At 44.6% G+C, this 13,031-nt stretch overlaps 1 protein-coding gene across 2 annotated transcripts in view; it reads left to right on the top strand.

Annotated features, from left to right (window-relative positions):
- Positions 1-8,863: 8,863 nt before the first annotated feature.
- Positions 8,864-13,031, top strand: part of ELF5 (E74 like ETS transcription factor 5) — a 33,185-nt gene continuing 29,017 nt past the window's right edge. The window contains exon 1 of one of the 2 annotated variants that reach the window (XM_005216386.4): positions 8,864-8,980. The gene's annotated coding sequence lies outside the window, so the exon portion shown is untranslated. Of the gene's footprint in view, positions 8,981-11,205; positions 11,330-13,031 lie in introns of those variants that run through there. The other variant, NM_001024569.1, reaches the window with a different exon arrangement.

Raw genomic sequence — 13,031 nt, 5'->3', positions numbered from 1 at the left:
AGGGAAGCCACCAGAGAAGCCCAGTGGAATATTACTCAGCCATAAAAAGAATGAAATAATAGCATTTGCAGCAACATGAATAGACCTAGAGATTACCATACTATGTGAAGTAAGTCAGACAGAGAATGACAGATATCAGATGATATTGCTTATATGGGGAATCTAAAAAGAATGATACAAATGAACTTATTTGCAAAGCAGAAACAGACTTAGAAAACAAACTTATGGTTAACAAAGGGAAGGGAGGAGATAAATTAGGAGTTTAGGATTAACCTATACACACTACTATATATAGAACAGATAACCAACAAGGACTCTAGTATAGCAAAGGGAACTCTACTCAATATTCTGCAATAACCTGAAGGGGGAAAGAATTGAAAAGGAATAGATATATCTGTATATATAACTGAATCACTTTTCTGTTCACCTGAAACTAACATAGCACTGTAAATCAACTATACTCCAGTACAAAATAAAAATTGAAAAAGGAAAAGAAATAAAATGTTCAGCCAAGTCCCATATTTCGTATTGGTTCTTTGGAACCAAAGGATAACCATTGACTCGGAATGAAACTGAATCCTACCTACCTGCTTTGTACTTCGAGAGGAATTAAAACATCATTTCATGAAAAGAGATGGGGGCAAGTGATGTCCACGACCAAAGACGACACTTGTCTTCTCTTTAACTCCAACAGCTCAGTGATAACTTCCCCAAATGTGGACCCTAGACAAACACCTTGGGGAGTAACAAATGCTTCATTGGAACCTCCCTGAGTTTGCAAGTTCAAGGCACAAACCAGTCAACACTGATGTGAAACTCTCAGTGAGGCCAAGCAGCTTCCCAAATTTGAAGGCTCATGTCTCAGATTTATAAGTACTCTTAAGTACCAGAATTGTTGGATTTCAATTAGCATATGATGACACACTCTAGAAGAAGGTGATAAATCAGAAAAGTTCATAACAATGAAAGACTGAAATTTTGTAAAACACACTGCCTGAGTTCTTACACCATCCTGTGTTTACTACAGAGACTGGTTCTCTAAGTGAGTCTCCAACAAAACCAAACTCAGGAAATTTCAGTGTGTAGTCCAGACTTTTGTACTTTTTAAGGCTAATAAAATTGTGGGAGGTAGTAGAAGATTGCAAGGAAACAACCTAAGAAAGCAATATTAGTTAAAAATGAGTGGAAGAAGAAAACCCAGTAGTAACCTCCATAAGAAAGACAGTGTAATCCTGGAAAAACTCATGGACAGAGTTAGAGAAAAATCAAAGTTGTTCACCAAGCATCATTGCTGACCCACAAAAATCTGACCCTGAAGAGCAGACAAGATCTGAGACCTCCTCAAACTCAAAACCCCTCATCAACTAGCCACAGATCCCTGCTAGTTCATAGCGGTTGATGTCCCAGGACTGCCATGAGGTGGCATGTGTTAGACTTGAGCTCCTGGGCCATCCCATGCTCATTGTCTCTGCACACCTGCAACTTTCCTCTTGTTTGAAAGGACCTGTCCTTCTGGCAGTCTCAGACACCACAGAGCATGGTGGCCCATGGCCCGAGCTCTGACTCAGGCAGTGGGACCCTGGCTCTGCTGCTTGTTAGCTGAATGACCTTGGGCAAATTCCTGAAGTTCTTTGAGCCTCAGTTTCCCCTTCTGTAAAATGGGGATAATAACAGGCCCAATTCCTATAGTTGTTGTACTTGGCACGTAATGAGCAACCATTTTTAGCAAGTCATTCCAATTTTTCAGAACCCAACTCACATGCCATATCCCACAAGAAGCGATTTCTGACTGTTTCAGTCCTTATTGACCTCCTGCTCCCTGAAGTCCTACAGTCCCTAACTCAAAATTAGACTTGGACTTCTATACTCACTTTAAATGTCTCTTTTTGAATTCTCTGCTAAAGTGTTTGTTACTTGAAGGATGCAACTAGATCTTGCTTTTTTTTTTTTTAATATTCCTGAAAATATTGGCCTATTATATATTTTTTAATTACTATATTTACTAAGTTCACATTTTAACATTTCTGAAATTAGGATAAGCTTTACCATCTACCTATACATTTAATGTAATGTTTTCTGCCTACAAAGTTTACCTAAATCAGTGTTGTCTATTATAATCAACAGCATCTTAGAAATAAGACTTGCTTGATCAATAAGAGTAGATCTACATGGATCCACAACAGATTTCCCCTAGCATCCCTCCTCACACCAGCCTCCATCCTCATAGCCACCATCGCCCCTGGTCCCTTGACCATAGACATGCTTTAGAGTTCGGTGCAGAGACATGGATATCAGTGTGAAGACACGCAATATCAAACTACATGTGTGGTCATTCCCACCGACGGATGAGGAAACTGAAGTTCAGATAAATTTAGCCAGCAAGTGTCAAGTCACCTGTAGGAAGATTAAGTCTTCAATGATTGACTGACGGATCATCTAATGATAGCCTGTCATTAATGTGGTTCCTGAATTAACGAAGTGAATGAGCCATAGCTGAAGGGACTGGTCCATTCAATACTAGTCAATGGCAGCACCGTCAGCACCACACCATTCTCGAACCAATATCATGAACTGGCACAGAAGTCAATGGCATCCATTCTTCTTCGAATTGTCGCCCCCAGCAATTCTCTCAGGAAGCAAGCTCATGCCCTCCAGGGTACTGAAGTTTGGTAGGAAAACAGCTAAAGAAAATATTCTTTAAGAATTCCTTTGAGAAAGCTTCCCTTAGCTGGGCCTCTCAGATCCATTCAATGTATAGCCATTGTGACTTCAGATTCAACTGCTGCTGCTGCTGCTGCTGCTAAGTCACTTCAGTCGTGTCTGACTCTGTGCGACCCCATAAATGGCAACCCACCAGGCTCCCCCATCCCTGGGATTCTCCAGGCAAGAACACTGGAGTGGGTTGCCATTTCCTTCTCCAATGCGTGAAAGTGAAAAGTGAAAGTGAAGTCACTCAGTCGTGTCTGACTTGGACGGCAGCCTACCAGGCTCCTCTGCCCATGGGATTTTCCAGGCAAGAGTACTGGAGTGGGGTGCCATTGCCTTCTCCGAAGCGACTCAGCATGCTCCAGTATCTCTACAGAAAGAGAGGACACCAAAACTACAGTCATGCAATTGTGTCTGCTGTTTCATAAACGTTACCATAATTCAACCTTAAAATGACAAAATCAGTATACCTAACCTCATTTTCATTATACTTCAGCCAGCCATTGTCTTTGCTATTGTTTAACCTCCACAATGCCTTCTGTGATGGAAATCACACAAAGATCCATTTCTTCCATGAAGCTCATAGCCATGGAAGGATTATCAAGGGAGCTACCTCACTGCTGTTCTCTGCTGAGTTGGGGTTCTTGGCCAGGAGAATGGACAGCGTGAATAGCTAAGGGATAAGCTGGATATAGGAGACTGGGGAAAGACACCCAAAGAGGAAATAAAGCAAATACACAGCCAGCAACAAGAGTTGCCTCAGCACTTATTTGTGCTTAAGCCCATCCTGGGTGTTTCTGTGGATAATAGGTTTATAATCCTTATCCTTGATTTTGATCCCAGCAACCTGAGATGCCTAAGAAATTGATATCAGGACTTCCCTGGTAGTCCAGTGGTTAAGAATCCTCCTTCCAGTGCAGAAGATGCAGGTTCAGTCACTGGTCGGGGAACTGAGATCCCACATGCTGCAGGGCAACTAAGCCTGCGTACTGCAACAAGAGAAACCACAACAAAGACCCAGCCAAAAAAAAAAATGTGTCTCCACAACTTAGATTCTGCCTCCTCCAGAGGTCCCAAATGATAGCCTAAAGGGGGAGCTTGTGACTCTAGTGCCCTGTGTGCGCATGCTAAGTCACTCAGTTGTGACCGACTCTTTGTGACCCCGTGGACTGTAGCCCACCAGGCTCCTCTTGGGATTCTCCCATATACCTAGACTCAAACCCTGCTTCATGTTCTACCAGCTGCGTGATATTTGGCAAGTCCCTTGAACTTTCTATGCCTGTTTCCTCATTAGTAAATTTTAGATAATAGTAATGATACCTTCCTCACAGGAGCGATGCAAAGATTAAATGATTTAATACATGGAGCATGCCTAGGCAATGTCTGGCAACTAGTAAGTGCCAGATAAATGGTAGCGATTGTGATTATTCATTGCAGAAGGGCAACATTATCCTACTTGGTGTGGTAATTTTCAAAGGTGGGTGATCTCAATCAACATCTACATTTCTCTCCATAGACCATTGGAGTCACCATTCAGTGAGACCTTAATGTGTACCAGGAATCAGAGTAGGTATGTCCAGATGAGGGAACTGAAGCCTTGCAGTCTGATGCCTCATCTAATGGCTCCCAGGTGGCAGGTGCCAGGAGCTTGTTATCATACATATCCACAGACAGAAAACTTTTCATTCTTAAATATTTAAGCCAATAGAGCATAGAAAATGTAATTTCTCCAACAGACTCTTTTCTTTAAAAAAAATGGTTTTAAGATAATGGAGACAGAGATCCTAATCCATAGCTCATATATTTTATCTTCACCCTGAAAGTCTGTTCCTGCTAATGGCCTCATCTCTGAATTTACCTAAATGTATTTTTTAACTCACTTTTGTGTTCAGCCTGTGCTGCCCCTTGGGTAGTGAGGGTGATAGATTGAGGGAGAGAAAAATGACTAAAGAAATGCTGGCTCAGGTTAACCACAGTCAGGGTCTAGGAGAAGAAGGGAACCCATTACATCTAGTGAAAGGAACTGGGTAGGAACCTCCAGCCTTATGTTAGGAGGTTTGCCTGTTAATTCACTCCCATGATACATGCATGTAATGAGCGTCTTCTTTGTCCCAAGAACAATACTAGACACCAGAGAATCAAGGAGGTAACAGAATTTCTATTCTACTCTGAAAGACAGACTGTGCATGCAACAGTCATGCAACTCAGGGATCTTAAACCAACCAAGAGGGAAGGACCCTCTCTGAGACCATACCCCCCCTCTGAGACCAGCTTGAACTCTCGTGTCTACACTGTGGTTTTAACAGTGGGCAGCCTTGAGTTCAACCCAGGCTTGGCCACTGCCCAGCTGGGTGACACCCAACAAGCCTGGCAACTCTGATTCTTCATCCTTTAAAAGAAGGTAGTCATAGCTAGTTCCAGGATTACAGTGAAAAATTACCACGGGACAACAGGTGAGTGGTTCTAGAACAGTTCTTGGCATGTGGTACAATCCCTCCTCCTGTCCCCCCTCAACCACCCCAGGAGCACCCAGGGACCAGTTAGCATGGTGGTTAAAAGGATGGGCTCTGGAGGCAGAAAATACTGCACTGCTACTTACTAGAAAATACTGCACTGCTACTTACTAGCTGTGTGACCAGGGGCAAGTTACTTCACTTCTCTATGCCTCAGTTCCTTTATCTGTAAAATGGGGATACTAAGTAGCATCCTCATCAGAGAGTTATGAGAATTTAAAGTAGTGAATGTATTAAAAGATAAGGCACATGAAAGTTATCAAGTGTCTATTTGAGCAAACATCAATTCCAATCCGGCATCACCAAACTGCAAGTGATTAGGAGTTTAGGAGCACTCCACCAACAAGAGCCAGGGGAGTGACTTTTTTTTCCTTCTACTTTCTGGTCACACTGTGTGGCATGAGGGATCTTAGTTCCCCGACCAGGAATCCAACCTGTGCCCCTTGCAGTGGAAGCACCCTGTCTTAACCATTGGACCGCCAGGGAAGTCCCGGGAATGGCTTTTAAAGTGCAGACGTGGAAGAAAGCAAGGAAATTATTTGATTGGCTTTCGCTTAACCAGATGCTTTATCTGGGAAATCCTAGTTGGCTGTCTGGGATCGGTGGTTTTGAATTTCTTGTTTTCGGACCTGAGTGGATTTACAATCAACTTTGGCTGAGGCATCAGTTTGCTTGTGTTGGCTAGCCGAGCATTAAAGGCACCACAGTCAAACAGCCTTCTTGTTTAATTACTTTAACAAATGTAACAGGCCAGCACGTAGATAGGGTCTTCTGTGGTGGCTCAGAGGTCAAGAGTGCCAGCAATGCAGGAGACACAGGAGACATGAGCTCTATCCATGGGTCGTGAAGATCCCCTGGAGGAGAGCATGGCAACCCACTCCAGTATTCCTGCCTGGAGAATCCCTTGGACAGAGAGGGGCCTGGTGGGCTACAGTCGTGGCAAAGAGTCAGACACGACTGAACACACGCACACACAGCACGTAGATAACAGAGTTCATTCTAGGGCTCTCACCTCTTCTCAGCTTTTAATTCATTTAATTCACCCAACACCCTACACGGGAGGCATTCTTTTCCCCCTACTTTACACATGAGGGAACTAGGATGTAAGGAATTTAAGGAAGTTTCCCAGACTCACTCAGCCAGAAAATGGCAAAGTCAGGACTCAAACCTATAAAGTCTCTCTGCAGAATCCAGGCTTAGAAATTTCATTGGCAGTCCAGTGGTTAAGACTTCATCTTCCAATGCAGGGGGTATGGGTCCATCCTTGGCTGGGGAACTAAGATCCCACATGCCTCATGGCCAAAAATCCAAAACATAAAACAGAAGCAATATTGTAACAATTTCAATTAAAAAAAAAAAAAACTTTAAAAATGATCCACATCAAAAAGTCTTTTAAAAAAATAGAATGCAGGCTGAGTTACTTGTGGCTCTTGTAAGCCTAATTCATTCTACCTGTATTGCTATGTGGTTGAGACAGCAGAGGGAGGGTGGGCTAGAAAGTCTAAAATGCCTCATTCCTTTGGTCCACCTCTGACATTCAAATACAGGTTTTATGAGCTTAGTGTTTGATATCATTTACGATCTCCACTCCAATCAAATTTAGGTTCAATGTGATAGTTAGATTTAATTAGAGTCAAATTCCTCTTTTATTTTGGTTTTATCTTAATCACTCCTTTTATTCGCTAGCCCAGAAGCCTGTAATTTCCCACACGGGCACCCAGATATGCTGTATTACACACTCAGGACCAGGAGACAAACAGTTTGCTGTCATACACGTTTACTGCCAGAAACTTTTCACTCTGAAATAGCTGAGTCAAGACAGCACAGAAACAAATGTAATTTCTCCAAAGACTCTTTTCTAAAAACAATATCAGAATACGATATTTTCCATGAAACTCTCTCTGCTAAGAAGAACATATGTGTGTAGATATAAACATAAGAAGACTTTCCAAGACAAGTGACAAGATGGGAAAGAACCCAACAGTGGGAACCAGTCTGCATGACCAACCAGATCCCCTAGACACAGAGGAGAAAGAGGCAAATCGCAGAATTTTAAAGCTTAAAGGAATCTCAATGACCACCCAATCCCATTCTCTGCAAACTCTTTTCAAGTGCGGATTCTTTTGTTCAAGAGAAATCTTATCCTGAAGATTGATATAAAAGCCGAGATGCTCTTACTGAATCAGGGAGGAGCCGCCTGGAGCCTAACCCACTCTGATCCCATTCTCTCACACACCCACCCCCAGCAGCTCCTATGAGGGCTTCAGGGATCCCCAGGGTTCCTTAGAGCACAGTTTGAAAGTTGCTATTCTAACCCAGCCTCCTCCTTTCACCATCAGGGGATATGAAGCTCAGAGAAGCTACCTGACTTGTCTGAGGTTACACAGCAAGTCAGAATCCTCAGCAATCCTCTTATCTTCCTTCAACAATTTTTCCATGATGACACTTGAGTCCTCTAATGAACTGCCTTTTGTTTCCCCAGACTGTATGTGTGTTTGTATTTGTACCCATGCCTGGTGCTCCCAAGAAAACCTAACAAACCAGTCCCTGCTTTCACTCTAAAGCTTAGAGTCTGCAGTTTGGACACAGGTCTCGGCTGCCCAGGAGAGCTGGAAGCACAGGGCAAAAAGGCAGGGGGCCATCAGTGCTGTCCTGCAGGTGACCGGGGACTTCTGTTTTCAGCCTAAGTCGGGTCCTGTTTCTGATCTTATAGGGATGAAGGTAGTTCTCACAAAGACACCTGAGAGCTGGCATCCAGGTCAGACCCCAGCCTCGTAGCTGTGGTCACCTGACTGAGCCCCTAAACCTCTTCTTTTCCCCATCTGTAAAGGGGAAGGTAAGAGAGAAAACAACCCCATGGCACATTATGTCCCAAGAGGATAGAAGTTGAGTAAGTTACTGTGTCCGATGGCTGGTTATGCTTTGGGTGAAAAGTAGAAACAAGGCCCCAACATTGGTTCTACAAACTGGCTGTTCCCTTCAATCTGCTGGGAAGGCATGAGTTTAGAGGAAGTGGTGGAGAAGGGCTTTCTGATTAATGTGCTCTGTCAAAGAAAATGCTACAATCAGAACAAACAAAGAGCTCACACAGTGTTTCACTCGCAGGACCTCGTATGAGGGTAGGTCCTGTTATTTGCATTAGAGAGACTTAAGTTATTAGCTAACTAGTTAAGTGGTTCAAGGTGACATGACTAGAAAATGATGCACCTAGATTTGAATTCAGTCATCTAACTGCAAAAAAAAAAAACCAAAAAACCGTCTAGCTGCAGAGTCTGTTCTTAACCACTGCCCTATCCTACCCTTCCACCTTACTGCTGGGGGCGGGGGAGGGAAGGAGGGCTGCAGAGATGGGCACCATGGCTAGATTCCTGTTTCCCCTCCAGCTTGCCCAAAAGAGAGTTCCCAGCAAACGCAGGATCCAGCAAAGCTCCCAGAGGCGAGAATTCTCAGCTTGTTTACTGACTCCCCGGGTGGGGAGCAGGGGAGCCGGGGTGGGGGGTGAGCTGGGCACAAAAGCAGGATAAAGGTAAACTTTCTGTGTGTGAGAACTGTTCCCCCTCCAAGGAGCCGTGTCACACTGTATGTCACCGTCATCAAAGGGGTTGTGCATAAACCTGAAAAACCAAACGGACCTGTCTGTAGGTGTTACTTATATCACAAGGCTACAGGTGCCTTTATTTCCACCGTACGCCGGTGCTGGGAGTGCCTGCCTTCTCTTGTCTTGAAAACCTCCTCTTTGGACCCAGCACCGCCGTCCTCACGTAAGCACCTTTTCTTTGCTCTTTTGGATAAATCGTAAGGGGCGTCAGGGCTTAGTGGCTCTGGTGGGGGGCCTGGGTCTGTGGGTCCGTCCCCAGCTCCAGATGGCCAGGCCTCCTGCCACGTCCATCAGTCACAGTACCTCCCCGGAGCTGTTTGACTGGGATTTAACTGCTGGCCTGAGAGAGACGTTTTTGCTTCCTCAGGCTGTGTAGCCACCCAACCCCTTCGTGGCAACCCCTGCCCCCTCTGGGTCACTTGATTAAACCAAGGGGAACTCACTGATAGAGAATGCATACGGGCACGCCATTCTCTACCCTTCTTCAAGCTATCCTGAGGAAGGGAAGCTGGATTTTACACCAAAAAATATTCAGCTTCAAGAAAAGCCCACCTCCTCCTGCCTAAGCGCCTCCTTTTCCCATTGGCCTGCTCATGGAGCACCCCCTTGAAACAGAAAAAAAAATAGTTGCCTTATTACAGTTTGGGGAATTTTTCAGGAGATTGTCTGAACATAACAGCTTAAAGGAAACCCATTCTGCACTCTCACACCTCCTCAGTATAGAATGCTTCCAGAAAAGCAATGGTTAGGGTTTTTCCACTGTATTCTCAGACCTTTTCTAAGACTCTGCACTATCTGAGGTTCTTGAGCGTTCGCCCCCTGCTGGCAGACTGGTGTAGCACATGCTCCCTTCTCCCGCGGGAGCTGAGGACCCACATTCATTCTGATATGCTTCATTCTGCTGTGCTGAGAATTTTACAAACTGGAAAGGCTGTCAGAGATCATTAGGGACAATGATCCCTAATTGTCTTTACAGAGGAGGAAACTGAAGCCTAGCAAGGTAAAGTGATTCAGGGAGACAGCTTCATGTTTTAGTCTAAAGACCCAGGGGAAGAGATTGTTTGCCCTTCTGAGCGAAAGCTTAATTCTTTTGTCCTTATGTTCTCTGTGAGAGGGTTTTCTGGTGATTCAAAGCGTTGTTGGTAAGAGTTTTCACAGATTGGTTGTCTGCTTTTCTCAGAAGTCACCTAAGTAGCAACCTTTTAGAATACTGATGACAGTTGATTCCCCCATCCCCTGCTGGGACAGTAATGGACATACACGTTATGTCTGCTCATCTACATATATTACCTAATTTTGTTAAATCTTTGGGTTATCCTGAGTATTGCATGTTAAAATCTCCATTTGAGAGATGAGCTCAAAGAGGGTTGTGGATTTTGACACAACACACCTTATATGAAACAAAAAAAAAGAATAAAATTTCAGCAGGCTGAGTAGTAAGAAATGTGTCCCACATCCCTTTCCTTGTGGGTGGCAGAGGTAGGACTTAAATCCCAATGGATTTAATATAGCTTCCCAGGTAGCTCAGTGGGTAAAGAATCCACTTGCAATGCAGGAGCTGCAGGAGATGCAGGTTCAATCCCCGAGTTGGGAAGATCCCCTGGAGAAGGGCATGGAAACCCACTCCAGTATTCTTGCCTGGAGAATCTCATGGACAGAGAAGCTTGGCAGGCTCCAGTCCCCAGCATTGCAGAGTTTGGACACGACTGAAGCAACTGAGCACACACACATGGGTTTAACCCAAACCCAGTGAGCCTTGTATGGGAGCCCATGGTAAACTATTCGGCACAACTCCTATGAGTCTTTGCAGCACCTTTAGAAAAACAACTAAAAAACGAACAAACTAGCAAACTTCTGATACAAGCCAAAGGAAGATGAGGAATCACTTGGCAAGACATCAGCAAAGCAGTCTCATAGCTGCTCTGGTTTTTCCCAGAAGAGCAAACACTCAAGCACCCAACCCACAAGCCTTTAGCAGAAAGCATTGAAATAGTTCAACCAATGGGTTTTCCTCCATGTGTCTCTTCTGAGGGAGGTCCAAAAGGTAGGAAGTAGACCCTGCCTTGCCCGTAGGGCTCGGAACCTGGTGGGCATTGGGGTATCACTGGGACTTGAGAGGAGGAAAAGCATTATTCTTCCCAGCGAGATGGCCCCGATGGTGAGATCAAGGAAGGCCCTCCCGAGCCCCCTTTTCCATGGTTTACACCTTCACAGCCCGTTCTGTGCAGTGATGCTTTGGTGCATAAACAGCCAATGTGTAGGTGCTTAATTGGGTGAATTTTTGGTCACATGCCCAGAGTGAAGTTGATGATCTCTGCCAGGGTCAGGAAGGAATTTTCCTTGTCTGGCAGACTGGCCAAGGCTGGGTGGTTTGCGCCTTCCGCTCTCTCTGGAAGGCTGAACAGAGGTGCCATGGACACGACACCTGTGACTGCCGCCTCTGACTCGTGTGAGGGCAAGAAGCCCACAGGCCTGTATCTCTGACTGTGTGGACCCTTCCGGTGCACGCTTGGTGAGTGAACCAAACTCTCAGAAGGGTAGGAAGCCCCTGGAGGCACCAAGGACCTGAGTGTCCATGCCATTCCCAAAGGTCCAGCCAGCCTTTCTCACGCCTGGAAGAGAACCCACTTGATTCTCCCCTCTTGTGCTGAAAGTGCTTGATTCTTTCCTACCTACTAGGCAGCTAAAGTGTTGATTACACTTTGGGGAGACTGGGTCTGTAGACGGGCAGTGAGTGAGGGTTCAGAATACTTAAGGGGTCTGGCTAACCCAGGCAAAGAATGTCCAGAGGTCACAGCTGGAAGTGGGTATGGGAGGAAAAGGAGAAGAGAAAATCATGGGAATTATTTTATAGCTAAAACTTTCATCTCTGTATGATTGAATTGTACTCCAATTTGGTGAGCGTACTTGACGGCAATATCCAACTATAGCCGTCATATATGCCTGTGTGTGTGCGTGCACGTGTATGGCTGTGTCAGCCAAATCGGGTGGGATCCTGAAGAAAATCACGCAGCTAGGGTATGTGTTAGAGTCCATCTCATTGTTGTGTTCATGCAGCCAATGAAGTATTGAGGCTCCAAGAAAAGTGAGAGGCAGAATCACAATGCTCCTTCTATGAGGACAAGTCAGCCAGTCTCTCAAAAACCAAAAATGCGGGGTTACAACAGCAGGCCTAGGACCCTCCCTAGGCTTCCCCTACTTGTCTTGCTACTGACTCTAAGTCTAATCCAATGCTTTGCTCCCTTTTTTCCCCACTATCACCCCCTTTTTTGTTCTTTTTTTTTTTTAAGAATTTTTTAAGGTGGACAATTTTTAAAAGTCTTTATTGAATTGGGTGCAATATTGCTTCTGTTTAATGTTTTGGTTTTTCGGCCACATGTGGGGTCTTAGCTCCCCAGCCACGGATTGAACCCGCTCTCCTCTGCATTGGAAGGTGAAGTCTTAACCACTGAACCACCAGGGAAGTCCCCTAGATCATTGTTTCTTAATCTTACCCCCTCCATGAAATGTTAATATCACAGATTCACCATTCATCACTTATGTACTGTGGGCTTTGAAGAGTCGTAAAGGACAATGATGGCTAAGATTTTTTTGACCCTTAAGACCAATTTTTTTTACCAATTTTTTCCCTCTTTGGTCACTGTCCCCTCGTCGGAATACATATTCTAACTTCAGGCCTAAAACTATATATCACTGGGCCTCAATGTCCTCCCTGAGAAGAGGGAACCCAAAAGCTGTTGTTGCCCACCACCCTCTTCCGCCTACATTAAAGAAATCTGAAGAGCTAAAATGTTCGGTTGTTGCAAGGACTGTAAAGGCCTAAGAAACTGGACTGCTGAATACAAAGGAGCCATTATTCCTGAACTTTCACACCTAGGGCCTGCTGGTTAAGTGGCCAAGGTCTTTTGTGGAGAGTCCAAGATTTAACAATATCCCCTCCTCCCACTGCAATAGAAAAAAGAAAAGCTGCTGCCTTTTTTAAAACATACTTTTCCACAAAGCAAAAAATAATTACAGAAGAAAAACAGCATGTTGTATACCGGAAACAGCCCTTTAAGAAAACTTAATGGATATAATTTGCCATAGAAGGAACCCCCAAAGGGAATCAGATACAGACATCACCCGGTACAGCCCTGAAGAAATCACAGTGCCAGCCAGTAGGGTGGTGCAAAGAGAAAAAAAAGAAATCCTTCTAAGAGGTAAATATTGTACTG

This window comes from Bos taurus, chromosome 15, assembly GCF_002263795.3.
Source record: "Bos taurus isolate L1 Dominette 01449 registration number 42190680 breed Hereford chromosome 15, ARS-UCD2.0, whole genome shotgun sequence".
NCBI classification, from domain to species: domain Eukaryota; kingdom Metazoa; phylum Chordata; class Mammalia; order Artiodactyla; family Bovidae; genus Bos; species Bos taurus.
Note: the sequence above shows the minus strand (reverse complement) of the source record. Positions and strands in the feature narration are given on the sequence as shown.